Source organism: Carlito syrichta, unplaced genomic scaffold (assembly GCF_000164805.1).
Source record: "Carlito syrichta isolate Samal-C Ts95f unplaced genomic scaffold, Tarsius_syrichta-2.0.1 Scaffold305656, whole genome shotgun sequence".
Classification (NCBI taxonomy): domain Eukaryota; kingdom Metazoa; phylum Chordata; class Mammalia; order Primates; family Tarsiidae; genus Carlito; species Carlito syrichta.
In genome coordinates, this window is record NW_007249752.1 from 217,308 (window position 1) to 234,961 (window position 17,654).

General features: G+C 47.1%; 1 protein-coding gene and 1 pseudogene across 4 annotated transcripts in view; both read right to left on the minus strand.

Annotated features, from left to right (window-relative positions):
- DAPK1 (death associated protein kinase 1) overlaps positions 1 to 17,654 on the minus strand; it is a 219,781-nt gene that overhangs the window by 155,141 nt on the left and 46,986 nt on the right. The gene's annotated exons all lie outside the window — the stretch shown is intronic.
- Positions 16,978 to 17,368, minus strand: LOC110595985 (annotated as a pseudogene).

The following is a 17,654-nucleotide window of genomic DNA, read 5'->3' on the forward strand; positions in this document are numbered from 1 at the left end:
GGGCTCAGGCCATCCACTCACCTCAGCCTCCCAAAGGTGCGGGATTACAGGCTGAGCCAAAATATTTCTTTACAGCAACCCAAAATGAACGAATACACTTATCTTTGTCCTTGTATCATTGCCTGAACCCTAAGAGGGTGGACACTGAAGACCACCAGGGGAACACAGGAGCTGCAGGCAGCCTACCCTACCCCCCTTTCCACCGCCACATCGGAATCTCTGTTTAATTCAGGGCAGTACTGTGTCTCCTCTGGGTGTTCCAAGTGGGAAGGAGGGTGTCTTGGGACCCAGTCTGGATGCTAAGAAGTGAGCAGAACCACTCACAGGGGACCTACAGAGAAGTCTTTGCAGGGGGCCAAAGAAGCCAGAGTGCACCCCCTTTTGCCCTTTACACTTTTCATAGTGCCTGAACCACAAGCAAGGTGGGGAGAGGGCCCCAAGGGAGCCTGTGGCACTGGGAAGGCGACGGACCAGCACTCGCCGTCTCCTGGCCCGCTTCTGGATGGGAGAAAAATGAGTCTTCAACCGGTGTAGACTTTTGCTTAAGGGGTTTCTGTTTCTAGCACCCAAATGCAACGTCTTATTCATCTACCATTCATCTACCTTGTGAGCAGGGCAGTCCCCCAGGGCAGGCCTGGGCAATTTCTTTTTTCAATGGGAAGTCAATGACCTAGAGAAATTAAAAATCAATGAAAGCTTTCACAGGAATAAAAATCCACTCCAGCGAAACATATTTGGTATGTTTGGGGGCAATGACTGAGTAAATCACAAAAGTGCAATGCTTGCTATTCTTAAAATAGAAAATAGGTCAGGAGCAGTGGCTCACACTGGTAATCCCAGCACTTTGGGAGGCTGAGGTGGGAGGACTGCTTGAGGCCAAGAGTTCGAGACCAGCCTGGACAGCTTGGTGAGATCTTGTCTCTATATTTTTTAAAAATTAGCCAGGTGCGGTGGTGCGTGTCTGTAATCCCATCTACTTGAGAGGCTGAGGCAGGAGGATAGTCTGAGCCCTGAGGTGGAGATCACAGTAAGCTATAATGGCACCACTGCCCTCCAGCCTGGATGACAAAGCTAGACCCTGTCGAAAGAAAGAAAGAAAGAGAGAGAGAGAGAGAGAGAGAGAGAGAGAGAGAAAAAGAAAAAAGAGAGAAAGAAAGAAAGAGAGAGGGAAAGAAAGAGAGAGAAAGAAAGAAAGAAAAAAGCACAAACTGCTTCATAAATAATAACATTAATTGTTCAGATATTATAATTTCATATTTTATTTTTGGAAAATGTCAGCAGAAGGAAGAAGAGGTAAACTAGAAGGGCACCCAAATGTCCACTGATGGATAATAAACACAGCAAATGTGGCCTATACACACAATGGAATCAAATACAGCCTTGAAAACAAAGTAGATTCTGACACATGCTACAGCACAGATGAACCTTGAGAGAATTAAGCCAAGGGAGATAAGCACACCACAAATACACAAATACTGTGTGGTTCCACTCATGTGAAGTATCTAAAGTAGTTAAAAATCACAGAAAGTAGAAGGGTAGCTACCAAGGACTCGGGGAGGGAGAAATTCATGTTTAAGGTGCAGAGTTTCCTTTTTACAAGATGAAAAAGTTCTGACGGTCTGTGGCACAACAATGTGAATATACTTGACACTTAAAAATGCTTAAACCGGACGCAGCGGTTTATGCCTGTAATCCCAGCACTTTGGGAGGTAGAGGTGAGAGAATTCCCTGAGCCCAGGAGTTCAAGACCAGCCTGGGCAACTTGGGGAAACCTCATCTTTATGACAAATCGAAAAAATTAGCTGAGCATGGTGGCACACATCTGTGGTTCCAGCTATTTGGAAGGCTGAGGCAGAGGATCGCCAGAGCCCAGCAGGTTGAGGCTACGGGAGCCATGAGCGTGCCACGGCACTCCAGCCTGGGCGACAATAATAACAAAAAGAACCACGGAGCAGCACTTCACGTGTGCAGGTACCTTTTAAGTCAACCAATCGATGAAGAGCGCTTATAAAGCCCAAGGCCCATCCTCCTTTTGAGAGTGTCTGGGGAGAGTCACACTGTACAAAAAAATCCCATAAGGCAGCCACTGGTCATGGGTGCTACTGAAATTAACTTTAAATTAACAAAAATTAACAAATATTAAAAATTCACTCTTCAGAAGTACTAGTCACATTTCAAGTGTCCAGAAGCCCCATGTGGCTAGTCTGTTAACGGCGCTGGACAGCACAGAGCACGCTCATAATCGCAGAAAAGTCTATGCATGGCACTGATGCAGATAACACCCTCTTCCTTCATTCCCTGCCCTATCCAGCCTACCCTGTCTTGTGATGAAAAGTTCCCCTGGAGCATTGGAAACCCTGGTGCACTAGTGGTGACACATGACCTCTCTCTGCCTCATTTCTGAAAAACAATAACTAACCGATAGGGCCGTTAAGTAGGTTAAATGAGATAATACACATAAAGTGCAAAACGCCTGGCTCACAGGCTTCATGAATGCTTGTCACTATTTTGTGAGGTTGGATGAGGAGGGGTCATTGGGTGCATGCATGCACACAAACACCTGCATCTGTGATTTCTTACGGAGAGACCACCAGTTAGCCTCCTCTCCCCCACCGTGGGAAAGATTCTCAATAAACAACTGAAATGAATGGTGCCTCCCGGGTGCCCCCCTGGGTACAGGCACCAGGAGCAGGTTCCGGGCAGTCTGGTTTCCCCTGTCCCATCTGCCTATCAGAAGTCCATCTGCTGGGAGTGTGGGAGTGAGAGCCATGCTTTGGGAGTCATGGGTGGTGCAGCCCACAGGGTGGGCTCTGGTGAGTCCCTGGGTGGCTTTGGCAAGAATAGGCAGACAGAAACCACCGCCGGAAACAACAGAAACCCCTCCCACAGCCCCGCCCTGCAGTGGCTCAGATGACTCAGTGATAAACAGCAGAAACCAAGGCACCAGCTAGTACCAAGGACTTGTTCATTTTCCTCAAAAGGAACGTTTCTGTGTAATGACCACCTTACGGCTCGTGTATCTTTGTACAGACTGCTATATGTGTGTGTGAGTGTGCGTGTGTGTGTGTAGCATATTCAAATGATTCTGAGATCCTGTATTCATTTAAGATTTTCAGTTGAAAATCTTATTAGACTACATCTCTTAATCCCTTTTTCAGGCTTGCTTTATTTATTCTCTTCCATGGATCTGCGGGTTCATCCTCGGGATCTGGAGCGCTGCCCAGTGGCCTGCTCATGACAAAGGGGCACAATTTTTTGTGTGTAGTGTCTCCGGGAATGCTCCAGGGAGAGGTGCAGACAAAGATGCACACCCACTGTGCGAGTAAGATACCAGCTACTAAGAGACTCATTTAGAAACAAGGAAACTGAGGCAGAGAGAGGTCATGCGTCACCACTAGTATACCAGGGTTTTCAATGCTCCAGGTGGGCTTCTTTTCATCACAAGACAGGATAGACTAGATAGGGTGGGGTATGAAGGGGACAGGAAGAAACAGACAGTGTCTATACCAGTGCTGTGCATAGACCTTTCTGCAACTGTGAGAATGCTCTGTGTTGTCCAGTGCCATTACAAAGCCCTCAAGGGGCAACTGAGATGACAAGACTATGACCAGCTAACTACCAGTTACCATGTTGGGCTCTTCCTCACAATTCTGATAATCCAAATTAAAATGGGGCAGAACTCAGTGGCTCACATCTATAATCCCAGAGCTGTGGGAGGATTGCTTGAAGCCAGGAATTTGAGACCCTCCTGGGCAACATAGCAAGACTCTGTCTCTACCAAAAACAAACAAAAAAAACTATCCAGGCATGTTAGCACACGCCTAGGATCATGGCTAAAGAGGTTGAGGAGGGAGGATTGCTTGAGCCCAGGAGTTTGAGGCTGTGGTGAGTTATGACAGTGCACACTGCACTCCAACCTGGGAGACAGAGTGAGACTCTGTCTCTAAAATAAATAAATAAATGAGGATTCTTGGAGTAGCAGAAAGAAAATTGTATTTTATTTTTCTTTTCTTTTCTTTTTTTTTTTTCTGAGTCGGCATCTCACTCTGTTGCCCAGGCTGGAGTGCGGTGGCACGCTCATGGCCACCGCAGCCTCGACCTGCTGGGCTCCGGCGATCTTTCCGCCTCAACCTTCCAAGTAGCCAGAACTACAGGTGTGTGCTACCACGCTCGGCTAATTTTTTGGTTCATTGTAGAGATGAGGTCTCGCCAAGTTGCCCAGGCTGGTCTCAAACCCATGGGCTCGGGCAATGCTCTCGCCTCGGCCTCCCAAAGTGCTGGAATTATAGGTGTGAGCCACCACGCCCGGTCAGAAAACTGTATTTGCTTCATGAGGTGAAGGAAGGATGAAGAAGATATCCAACTGAAGCAAATATAGAACAGGACATGAAGGCGGGGACAAAGGGTCTCCCCTGGTGCGGCCATGGTGGGAAGTGAAGATCCAGGTTTCTGGACTCTTCTCAGGTGCGTCCTACACATTTCTCTGAGGGCTGCCTGGGTGGAGTTGCGGCTGCCAGGTAACACTCGCTTTGGACAAGGGCTCTGAGAACAATAACCATCTGAAAACCACAGGCCAGACGCTGAGCTTTGAGAAGTCACACCGTACGAAGAAAGACACTTCTCCTCCCTTCCCACAAAACAGCCATGAGGGGAGGGCAGGGGTGAACAGTAGGGCTCCGCCTTCCTCTTTTCTGTCCTTTGGGGATGTGAACCGCTGGAGGCTGGGGTTAAAGTGGAAGGTCATCCACCCTCCTCCACCCCAAGGTTCACCAGCCCAGGAGGCCAGAACAAGCAAAAGTTCTGTCCAGCGGGGGTCATTCATGTCTGGGGTCATTCACGTCTGTTCTCACTCCCTTACCAAAACCAAGAGCAGGGAAAAGCAATTCCAAACTGGAGGAGCAAAGTCCTTCTCCTAGGGGGACGGGCTGAGAAGCCACACGGGCCTTGGTTGGAACCCTCACCACCAAGCTCCTTGAGCAGAGGTACCATGGCCTTGTACCATGACCTTGAGATAAAGAGCACCTCTCAAGAGACCAAGGCTTCCCTCTAAAAGCAGTTGAGACTATTCAGCAGGACTGTGGCAGAAGAATGCCACTCCTCTCCATCCCCTGCACCCCCCCGACATTTCCATCATGGAGTCAGATCCTCCTGTCTACCACCATCTTCCCGTGGCCAGAATGCTGACCTGCGTACATCTCTCCATAAACAGGGAACAAGTCAAAGATCCAGGCAGAGCAAACAGAAGCCCCTTTGACTGTTACAGGCAGCATGCACAGTGGGTATGAGCACACACGTGGACACGGTACACTCTGTGACCTTTGACCAGGGAAGCTCGGGCGAAGGACTTCCCTCTCTGTGCCTCAGTTTCCTCATACGCAAAGTCAACATAATACTTGTACCGACCTCACAGCGCTCTTGAGAAGATGGATGAGGTGATATGGAGAAAGCACATGGAACAACACCGGCCCCACACAGGTGCTCGGCTGCATGGGTTCATATGTACAAAATGTCCACTGAAAATGTCCCCCTTCTACTCTGGGGTCCTGCATCACCAATGAGTTTCGGTGAGAGAGACTGGGATGCAAATAAACAGTTTCTCATCTGCTCCCGAGCAGTGATTAGGATGGTCGCATTCACTCCTGCTTCTTCTCTCAGATTGTCTAATTTTCTCATTTGTGTTTTGAAGAATAACACAACACCTACTGGCAACGCGAACTGGTGGCTCCTTCCTTCCTTTAAATAATAATTTTCCCGTGCACTGTTTAATCATATTCATTTGAAACTCGCCCACCTTTTAGTCAGCCAGCAATTTTTTTAAAAGTGTGCTCTTGCATGATCGCATATTTGTTCTTAACAGTATGTTTTAGGGTGCTTCTAGTGCTTTGTGAGTTTTAAATGTTTTTTAATTTGGGGGGGTTGTTTTTGTTGCTTGCGTTATTAGTATTTCTTGAGGAAGCCTATCAGATGGCCCCAAAGTGTCATTCCCATCTTCACCCTGTGTCTGAGAGAAAGAAGGAAAAGAAAGAGCCGGGCTCAGTGGCTCAGCCTGGAATCCCAGGCTTTGGGAGGCCAAGGTGAGTGGATTGCCTGAGCCCGCGGGTTCGAGACCTGCCTCGGCAACTTGGCGAGACCTCATCTCTACAATAAATAAAAAATTAGCCGGGCATGGTAGCGTGTGCCTGTAGTTTCAGCTGTTGGAAGGCTGAGGTGGAAGGATCGCCGGAGCCCAGCAGGTCAAGGCTGCGGTGGCCGGGAGCATGCCATTGTACTCCAATCAGGGCAATGGAGTGAGACTCCAACTCAAAAAAAAAAAGAGAGCAAAAGGAAGGAGAGACATGCTGCTTTAAAAGATTAAGACTATCCAGGCTTAGTGGCTCACACCTATAATCCCAGCACTTGGGGAGGCCAAGCGAGAAGGCTGCTGAAGCCCAGGAGTTCAGGACCAGCCTGGGCAACATGGCAAGACCGAATCTCTACCCAAAAAATCAAAAAATTAGCTGGGCTGGCTGCCACTGCATTCCAGCCTGAGTGAGAGTAAGACCCCAACTAAAATAGATGACAGATGATTGATTGATTGATAGATAGAGATAGCTATAAATAAAAATAAAACAATAAAAGGTGAAGACCAGGCTTAGTTTGTAGGTGATTGCTCCTGACTTACTGTCTGCTTAAGAACACACTATATTACAGAAATACCCTAACAGGACAGCGAGAACAGGAACTGAGTCTTCTGGGTCCGTGAGGTTCAGAAATAGGGAACTTCCTTTGCTGAGAAAAAGGGATGTTATGTAAATCCCAAGTTCTTAAGTCATCATAGTGAGGCGGCCCTTGGGGACAGCAGGGTGGCAAGGTCTCAGCGCACACCCAGACGGCTCTCCCTCCTGCTCTGCCCAGGGCTCCCAGAGGTCTGATGGATGGTTCCTCCTCACTTCCAAGAACTTACTCCGTTCCCAGAACCCTCTCCAGAGACCAAGGGGCCTCTACAAGTGATGCCATATGAGATTCCCGCTGTAGGTTGTGCAGAGAACTTGCCACCAGCAGGGCTTCTCTTCAGTGACCTCTAGGGGAACCAGCTAAAGCCAAGGCAGAAGCCCGGCACCTCCCAGGTGTCCGGAGAAAATGGCCTAGAAACGTTTGGGCAGGAGACAGTGCTTGTTCCCTCCTTAACTCAAGTAGTCAGCCAGACCAAGGCCAGCTGATGGCGCTTTCTTCATTGGGGCCTAGGTTGCCATGGAGATCAGCGGTCTCCCTGGATGCCTCCTGACCACAGATGCATTCCTACCAGGGATCTAAGCAAGCACCCTAAGTCCTACAGTGGGGGGCTTCACGTGAAAAGTTCCTAGGGGTCCCCTCCACCTTCTGGCTTCAGTCAAAGGGAGAGTTCCAGCACAGACACTGTTAGGTCCGGAGGCAAAAATTATTTAAGCTAAATTTCCTAGATAAAGTGAAGATGATTTTTTTTTTTTTGGTATTGCATTTTATTTTTACTGCTTCTCCCAGTATTGCAGAATTTGCTAATGATTGCTATTCAGCTAAAAACATGCCTGGAGGCATTGCAGAAGATGAGAGCAATAATTTTAAAAACTGTAGTCAGCAACAGGAAGCCTTGAAAGCATCAGTGTGAAAGCATTCAAGAAACGACTTCCTTTGACTTCCTTGGACTTGTTTAAGAGATGACTGTTGGCAAAATCAAGTGCAAAATTTTAATGGATCAGTAACTCTTTATGGACCAAGCTACTCAGGTGAAAACAGAAATGGTGCCTATGTTTTACACCTGGAAACAGAATTTTTTTTTTTTTTTGAGTCAGAGTCTCACTCTGTTACCCAGGCTGGAGTGCAGTGGCAATCTCATGGCTGATGCATCCTTGATCTACTGGCCTCAGACAATCTCTCTGCTTCAGCCTCCCAAGTAGCTAGAACTACATGTGTGTGCCACCACACCTGGTTAATTTGTCATTTATTATAGAAACCAGGTCTCGCCACGTTGCCCAGGCTGGTCTCAAACTTCTGGACTCAAGCAGTCCTCTCGCCTCTGTCTCCCAAAATGCTGGGAGGAGCCACCTCACCCAACTCTGGGAACAGGATTTCTGACATGGGGTCTGGGAATTTACCAAGACTGTGGGCTTATGGATTTAAGCATTTGAGGGCATTTTTCTGAGAAGGTGGGTATATAGCTCTCAACTGCTCTCCAAGGGAGTCCTCCATACGTTAAGTTTAGAGTTGGCTTAATTGACAGCAAAGTTTCTCAATGGTTCCCTTTTCTTTTTTTTTTGGTGTTTTTGTTTTTTTGAGTTGGAGTCTCACTCTGTCACCCAGACTGGAGTGCAGTGGCCGCTCCCGGCCACCGCAGCCTCGACCGGCAGGGCTCCAGCAATCCTTCCGCCTCAGTCTTCCAAGTAGCCGGAATGACAGGCATGCGCTACCATGCCCAGCTGATTTCTTGATTTATTGTAGAGATGAGGTCTCACTGCCCAGGCGGGTCTTGAACCCACGGGCTCAGGCAATCCACTCGCCTCAGCCTCCCAAAGGCGCGGGATTACAGGCTGAGCCACCAAGCCCGGCTGGTTCCCTTTTCTTAATTCCACGAAACATGTCAAAATTTGGTGAAAGGCATATTGGGGTGCTCTTCTGTCTCCCTTTTCTGCCCACGGGTCACATGTTTCATCCTTTTTCTTCCTCTTTCTGTCCCATTTCCCTAAACTGTGAAATATGAAAAACAAATACCCTAAGCGCCAGACGTCGTGCTCAGAGGTGAGGATAAGGCACAAACAAGACAGCACCCATGTCCCTAAGGGGCTCAGAGTCAGAAGAAAAAAAGATAGAAAGAATGGCCAACTGAATGCGTGTAATAATTATTACAAGGCATATGCACAGGATGCTGGGGGCAATTTAGAGATTGCTGTGTGGATATCAAATATTCCCAATCACCCAACCCCTATGAGACAGACAAAGGGAGGAAATCCTCAAACAGTGGGATGAATGAGACTCCGCTTGGTTTCCTGGAACTTCAATATCCACAACAACGCCGAGAACAACATCGAGGACCACAATATTGTGTCTTCTCAAAAGCAGTTTTAAATTCAGAGACAGAAAGTAGAAGGATGGTTTCCAGGGCTAGGAGGAGGGGGAACGGAGAGTTGGTGTTTATGTTTCAGTTTGGGATGATGTGAAAACTCTGGAGGTGGATGGTGGTGATGACTGCATAACAATGTGGATATACTCAGTGCCACTGAACCGTGAACTTGAAAGTGGTTCATGGTAGATACATTATGTCACAATAAAATCTTTCTTACAGAGGAGTCTTGGGTGGGGCACGGTGGCTCATGCCTATAATCCCAGTGCTTTGGGAGACCAAGGCAGGAGGGTTTCCTAAGACCAGAAGTTTAAGACCAGCCAGGGTAACGTAGTGAGACCAGCATCAACAAAAAATTTTTTAAAAATTAGCCACGTGTTGTGATGTATAACTGTAGTTCCAGCCACTGGGGAAGGGGAAGATGACGGTTAAGGAGAGACGATTGCTTGAGCACAGGAGTCCAAGGTTATAGTGAGCTATGATCGTGCCACTGTACTCCAGCCTGGGCTGGAGTGAGACCCTGTGAGTCAATGAGACAGAGCAAGATTCTGTCTCTAACTTTTTTGTTTAAAGTCAGAATCTCACTCTGTGATCAGGCCAACCACAGCTTCGACCTCCTGGGCTCGGGTAATCCTTCTACCTGAACCTCCTAAGTAGTTGAAACTATAGGTGAGCACCGTGATGCCCGGCTAATTTTTTTATTTTTGTGTAAAGATGAGGCTTTACTATGTTGCCCAAGTTGGTCTCAAACTCCTGGGCGCAAGTCATCCTCCTGCCTCAGTCTCCCAAAGTGCTGGGAGGAGCCACTGTGCCTGACCCTGTCAAACAAACAAGCAAATAAATAAATGGAGTCTTGATTTTTCCAACTGTACTTGGCAAAGAGAGATGTCATTGGTGCCTGTCTCTGCCAGGGTGCTAGAGAAAATGAGTCTGTGAGGCCACGAGTTTCACAACCCTAACGTACGTTAGAGTCTTCCGTATTTCCCAGACAGCAGTACCCTGCCACTGTTCAGGCTGGCACACTCCCTCCCTCTGCACACTCACTCCCTTCTTCCTCCTCTTTGGGACCCTACAGGGTTGGGAAGGAAGTCATGGGCCCAGAGGGCCCTGAGCTGCAGTGCTCTGGACAGCCAACTATGTTGGACCAAGCCTCACACTCCCCCACCTGACAACCTTCCACCAAGCAGCATCCCTTCCCTGCCAGCCTTGCCAGGCTCTGGAATCCCTACCGGGTCCTGGACAGTGTGGGAACCCGGCCGGCCTGGGCATGGCCCTGCCCGGGCTGGGAAGCATGGTCTCACATTTCCAAGATCAGCAGCTTGAAAGGTGAGACGGTCCGGGAGGCCCGCTGGTTGGTTTAGAACTTGATCTTGGCTATCAGAGGGACTCCGACTCCTCGCCCGCGAAGCCCCTCTGGCTTGCTGGCAGCTGAGATTATTCCGGAGTATAGTTGTTCATCTAGATTCCGGCTGCCGATCGCTAGCCCACTGCATCATCTGAGACTCGCATCTGCCACAGGCTAGACTTTCACGTGTCTATCAGCATGGCAGGCTCTTCGGAGAGGACAGCACACGGTGATGCTTATCTTCGGAGATCAGCAGCGACTCTCTGGTTTAGTTACAGCTTCTCCATGTTGCCGTATCAAGACCTGCACTGCCCTCAAAAAGTTCATGGGCTCCTCGATTCCCCTGTTGGGATAGAGGGGGACGTAGTGCTGGGCCAGCCCCCAGACCCCACCCATGGGCTTACAATAGTTCCCGGGCCTTTCCTCTCCTCCTTATCCCCAAAGCCTGCTGTCTTGTCCTTCACCCTCTGTCACCACTGTCCTGAGAACAAGACAATCTTCACAGGTCCCCGCTTTCTTGGTGTGCCAGAGAGCCAGCACTTACCCTTTCAGACCTTAAGAATTTCATCACAGGCATGGTGACTTACACCTGTATACCCTTTCAGTCCTTAAGAATTTCATCCACAAGCATGGTGACTCACGCCTGTAAATGCAGCACTTTGGGAAGATGAGATGGGAGGATTGCTGGAGCCCAGAAGTTCAAGACCAGCCTGGGCAACAGAGCAAGACCTCGTCTCTACAAAAAATCAAAATAAAAACATTAACCAGGAGTGGTAGTACATGCCTGTAGTCCCAGCTACTCGGAGGCTATGATGGAAGGACTGGCTTGAGCCCAGGAGGTTGAGGCTTTGGTGAACTATAACAAACCAAGTTCTGAGGCTCTGAAAATCCACATGATGAGCTATGATCAAACTATGATTGTGCCACTGTACTCCAGCTTGGGGGACACGGTGAGACCCCCAGCTCAAAAAAACAAACAATCAAAAAAACACGATAGAGTATGGGTAGTATCAAGAACTTTTCCTTGGCCGGGCTTGGTGGTTCAGCCTATGATCCCAGCGCTTTGGGAAGCCGAGGGAGTGGATTGCCTGAGCCTGCGGGTTTGAGACCAGCCAGGACAACTTGGTGAGACCTCATCTCTGCGATAAATCAAAAATTAGACAGGTGTGCTAGCACGCACCTGTAATTCCGGCTACTTGGAAGGCTGAGATGGAAGGATCGCTGGAGCCCAGCAAGTCGACGCTGGAGCGGCCGTGAGCATGCCACTGCAGTCCTGCCTGTTTGACTGAGACTCCAACTCAAAAGAAAAAAAAAAGAACTTTTTCTTCATTCCAGAGGTGGTGATTCTCAAAATACCCAAACCAACCAACTACACGAGAATGAAATTCACACTGGGTGGGGAGTTTCCAGAGGGTGGCTTTTTGACAGTTTGCTGTGGAGACTCTGCCCACAGCCCCCAAACAGAGCCAGATCCTGAAACACACGTGGGAAGACTCTCAGCTGAGAAACCTCAGCTTTAGTGTAGGGCAAACCCACACTGAAAACCACAGTCACTGGGAGTAACACCAGTACCATGCTCCCAAAACAGCACCATATACACAGAACACGAGTGAAACCAATGCCATGCTCCCAAGACGGCACCGTATGCATGGAACACTGGTTCAGAAATGGTTCCCCAAAAGAAAAGATTTGCCAAATAAGAGGCAGGTAACTGGGTACAAAAGTTCAGTTGTAGTTGTTAAGGAATCAAAGAAGCAATTTCAGCGTTTTGGTATCAGCTTAAGGAAAAGAGTGTAAATCAATTCAGCTTTTCAATTGCCAAGTGTCTCTTATTGATCATGTTACAAAGCTCACATTTTTTTCTTTTTCGTTTTTTTTAAAGTCAGAATCTCCAAAAAAAAAAAAAAAGCAGGTGGTATCACATTACCAGACTTCAAACTTTACTATAAAGCTATAATCATCAAAACAGCTTGGTATTGGTATAGGAATAGGCATATAGATCAATGGAATAGAATTGAGATTCCAGAAGCAAAACCTCAATTTCTCAACCAACTCATCTTCGACAAAGCCCCCACCACCTACCACTGGGGAGAGGAGAACCTATTCAGTAAATGGTGCTGGGAAAACTGGCTGACCACATGCAGAAGGTTGAAACAGGACCCCTATCTATCCCCATGCACAAAGGTTAACTCCAAATGGATTAGAGACCTAAATGTAAAACTCCAAACCATAAGAACCTTAGAAAATGAAGGACATACCCTCATGGAAATCGGAACTGGCTTCCAATTCCTGAACAAGACCCAAAACCCACAGGTCATAAGAGAGAGGATAGACAAGTGGGACCCCATTAAACTGACAAGCTTCTGCAAAGCCAAAGAAACCATCAAGAGAGCAGGGAGACAGCCTACAGACTGGGAAAAAGTATTTGCCAACACCAGGTCCGACAAAGGCTTAACATCTTTGATCTACAAGGAACTCAAACGTGCTGAAAAGAAAAAAACAAACAACCCCATTATAAAATGGACAAAAGATATGAACAGACACTTCACAAAGGAAGACATCCGAGCAGCCAACAGACACATGAAGAAATATTCTACCTCACTAATCATCAGGGAGATGCAAATCAAAACCACACTGAGATACCACCTAACTCCAGTCAGAATGGCAATTATCAACAACTCAAAAAATAACAGCTGCTGGAGAGGGTGTGGCGAAAAGGGAACACGTCTACACTGTTGGTGGGAGTATACTAATGCAACCTCTGTGGAAAGCAGTGTGGCGATTCCTAAAAGCTTTAAATATCAACCTCCCATATGAACCCGCAATCCCCCTACTGGGAATATATCCTGAAGAACTCAAATCACTCTATAAAAAAGATACCTGCACACGTATGTTTATTGCAGCATTGTTCACAATAGCAAGAACCCGGAAGTAACCATGCTGCCCATCAAAAGAGGACTGGATTTAAAAAATGTGGTACATATACACGATGGAATACTACGCAGCCACAAAAAAGAACAAAATCATGAACTTTGCAGCAACCTGGATGGAACTAGAGTCTATAATACTGAGTGACCTCTCACAAAAACAAAGGTCCAAGTATCACATGTTCTCACTCATATAATGGACCTTGAACATCCAACCTAATACTATAAGAAAATGACTGACAGTAGTGGGAAACTATGGGCGGGGGAGGGAGATGGGATTAATGGTAGCAAATATCTGTCTGGGGATGGGGAAGCACCTCTTATCAATAGGGTGCCTGAATGAAACGTAATTGTACACCTAACCCTTAACTGTACCCCACAACATCATAATAAAAAATATTGATTATAAAAAAAAAAGAAGTAACAAATTCAATAATTTTGGGGGGAGGAAGAATTTAATAAGTTGAATTAGAATGTAATTGAACAAAAGATAAAGGTGAACATATTTTGTTATATTTTATTATTTTATAAGGGTGGACAAGTTATATGACCAAAACTATTTTAAATACTATACATAGTATGTCTTAGATGGACAGACTCACTAAGAGCCTTTAGACTAAGAGTATATAATGAACGTAGGAATGCATGAGAGCCCTTAGTATATTAATAATTGTTATTCTAAATTCCTGGTCTTATAATTCCAAAACTCTCTGTCATATCTGGGACTAGTTCTAATGTTTATTCTGTTTTTTCAAACAATGTTTTTCATCTTGTAGTATGCCTTGTAAGTTTTCATTGAAAGTTAGACATGATATACCGAGTAAAAGGAACTGATGCAAATTGAAAAAAATAAAAATAAAAAATAAAGTCAGAGTCTCACTCTGTTGCCCGGGCTGGAGTGCAGTGGCATGCTCACAGCTACTACAGCCTAGAACTCCTGGGCTCGAGTGATCCTCCTGCCTTGGCCTCCCAAAGTGCTAGAATTACCTGACTAATTTTTTGATTTATTGTAGAGAAGAGGGCTCCTCAAGCTGTCTTGAAACCCTAGGCTCAGGCCATCCTTTCACCTCCGCCTCTTAAAGTGCTGGGATTACAGACGTGAGCCACCGTACCGGGCATTCAACTTCACGTTTTGCAGAACTGCCATGGGAACAGGAAAAATGGTGAGAGAGAGAGAAAGAGAGGAGAAAAAAAAACTCACAATGTAAAATCCTTTCAGTGCCCTCTCCCCCAAAAAAAACACAGGGAGAAATTAATCCCAATTTTACAGATGATAATACTGAGGATCAGAGAGGTTCCATTTTCCGTGTCACACAGCTATTTACAGGGCAGAACCAGAGTTCTTACCAGGGTTCTAACACAGGCCTTCTGATTTTGGCCCTGTGGGAAAGAAAACTGGTGTTTGGGAAACAGCTTTGCCCCTCTAAGCTGAGGGGAGCTCTGTGGAGAATGATGAGAAACACAGCCTCTGTGGCCACACTGTGGGTATGCTCCCTGACTTGCTAGCTGTGTGACCTCAGGCAAGTGACTTACTGTCTTTGTGCTGTATTGCTATTTTCTAGAGAAGGTACAATAACAGCATTTATTGGTCAGAACCCGAGGAAAGTGCTTGGAATGGTCTCTGGCCCTGTACAAGCGGGTTGTCTCCAGATCTGTGCAGATCATTCAGCAGCCACTAGCCAGGTGTGGATGATGGTTAAACTTTTTTTTTTCTTTGAGTGGGGGTCTCACTCTGTCACCCAGGCTGGAGTGCAGTGGTACGATCACGGCTCACCACAGCCTCGACCTCCTGGACTCAGGTGATTCTGCCACCTCAGCCTCCCAAGTAGCTAAGACTACAGAAGTGCACTACCATGTCTGGCTAATTTTTTTTTTTTTGTAGCGACGAGGTCTTGCTATTTTGCCCAGGCTGGTTTCAAACTCCTGACCTCATGCAATTCTCCACTCTCAGCTTCCCTAAGTGTTGGAATTACTGGCATGAGTCACCACACTCAGCCAGTGGCTACAGTTATGTGTCAACTAGGCTAGGTCTCAGACCCAGATATTTGGTCAGACGTTATTTTAGGTGCTTCTCGGAAAGTACTTTTTGCATGAGATTAGCATTTAAGTCAACAGACTTTAGTAAAGCCAATTATTCTCCATGATATGGGTGGATGGGCCTTATCCAATCAGCTGAAGGTCTTGAATAAAAAAGAGACTGACCTCATGCGGAAGAGGAAATTCTGCCAGCAGACAGCTTTTAGATTGAACAATATCAATTCTTCCCTGGTCTCTACTTTGTGGACCCATCCTGCAGAATCAAGATTTGCCAGCTTCCATAATCATAAGAGTCAATTCCTTAAAAGAAATCTGTGTGTGTACACACACACACACACACACACACACACACACACACACACACACACACGCACACCTTATTGGTTCTGTTTCTCTGGAAAGCCCTACTACAAGTAGCTATTTAAAGTAACTACAATCAAGCCAGGCGCGGTAGCTCATGCCTATAATTCCAGCACTTTGGGAGGCAGAGGTGAGAGGATTGCCTTGGCAACTTGGCGAGACCTCATCTCTACAATAAATAAAAAAATTAGCTGGATGTGGTGGCGCGCACCTGTGGTTCCAGCTACTTGGAAGGCTGAGATGGAAGGATCACCTGAGCCCTGCAGGTCTAGACTGTGGTGGTCACCAGTGTGCCACTGCACTTCAGCCTGGGTGACAGAATGAGACTCCAACTCAAAAAATAAGAAGAAGAAGAAGTAAATAAAATAAAGTAACTAAAATCCACAAAAATTAAAAATTCAGTTTCTCAGTCTTACTATTCGAGTGCTGAGTAGCCACATGTGGGTAGTGTAGATACAGAACGTTTCCATCACTGTAGAAAGTTCTCTGGGCAGTTCTGAACCTTTTCTGGGGAAGCCCGTAACAGGTTTACCAAAGGGCAGTGGAGTTCTTGGCATAATTATCATCACCATCCTTATTACATCAGGTATTAAAATCCCCGCAGTGAATTGTCCTTTGATAAAGGCCAAGTGGGATGCAAATTGCTCTAGTTAGTGCGGCCTCCTCTGACCTCATCTTAGCACTCTGCTGAAAGGAAGGGTGAGGAAACAAGAGATGAGTGGACGTGGGAAAGAATGGAGGAGGAAGGAGGAAAGGGAGGTGGACAGAAGGAGGATAAGAGAAGACAGAGAAGGGACATGAATCTGGTGACCCCAAGTCAGCACACCGTGCCTGGATAGGTGCCGCCTTTTTGTCTTCTGATGCTTTGGCATCGGGCTAGCCCCTCCCAGGGATAGAGGGTTCCTAGAGACAGCAGAGGCCTCACCTGCCAGCACACCTTTCCTGCTCAAACCAACCAATCCAGAACACAGGCCACCAGCCCAACTTCCTCCAAGCCACAATTCTCCTGCCTTAACCAAGGGGCCGGGTACCAGATGACCAGGGGCAGTCCCTATATCCCAGAGCTCCCTGAAATAACTCAAACTAGCCAATCCTCAGTCTATTCGCCCTGCTTTGCTCTTCCTTTTTTCTTTTTTCTTTTTTTGGTCAGGTGTTTGTACATTTTATTAGCTACAGTATAGATCCTAGAGCTGCCTCATTCCCTCCTCTCCCCACCCCTTCCCCCTACCATGGCATCAGGCCTTCCCAGGAGCCCCTGCCTTTGCTGCCTGGGTCCTCTGGAACTCCTGCTTGCAGCTAAGCGAGGGGTCTCCCTTTATTGCCCGACTGCCGCTCAAGGTTCCAGAGCTGGGGTTCATATCACTTAATTTTACCTGTGATATAGTCCAGCCTTTTCCCCACTGTGGCCCAAGCTTTCCCTAGCTCCTATGTGACCAGCACAAGACCCAGAAGTTTAAAGACCACGCTGACCCATCCAGCAGGGCCAGTTTCTCTTTCACAATATTATTTTCTATTAGTTGAGCCTCAAGCTTCTGCCTCCCTGGCAAGGATTTTACTCAAGTCCTTCTGTAACTGTTGATATTTCTCCACTTCTCCCTACAGTTTCTTCTGGATCAGCTCAGCCATGGAGGGGACGAAAGCTCACCCTCTCCCTTCAGTATTAATCACCCCTGCTCATTCTTTTCTGCAGAAATCACAATCAAGGCTCCGCTCCCTTATCCCCCCGGCTACCCCTGCCTCCTGACCGACCAGGAGTTTCTTCAAGTAACCCTGGGCAGCGTGGTGACTCCTCCTCTCCTCTTGGCTACTGTGTGTCCTGGCTATCTTTTCAATGGCAGCCGTCTCCTGACCTGCTGGCCTCACCATACCTGAATATTAATACAGTAAGAACTACATCTTAGCCGGGCTCGGT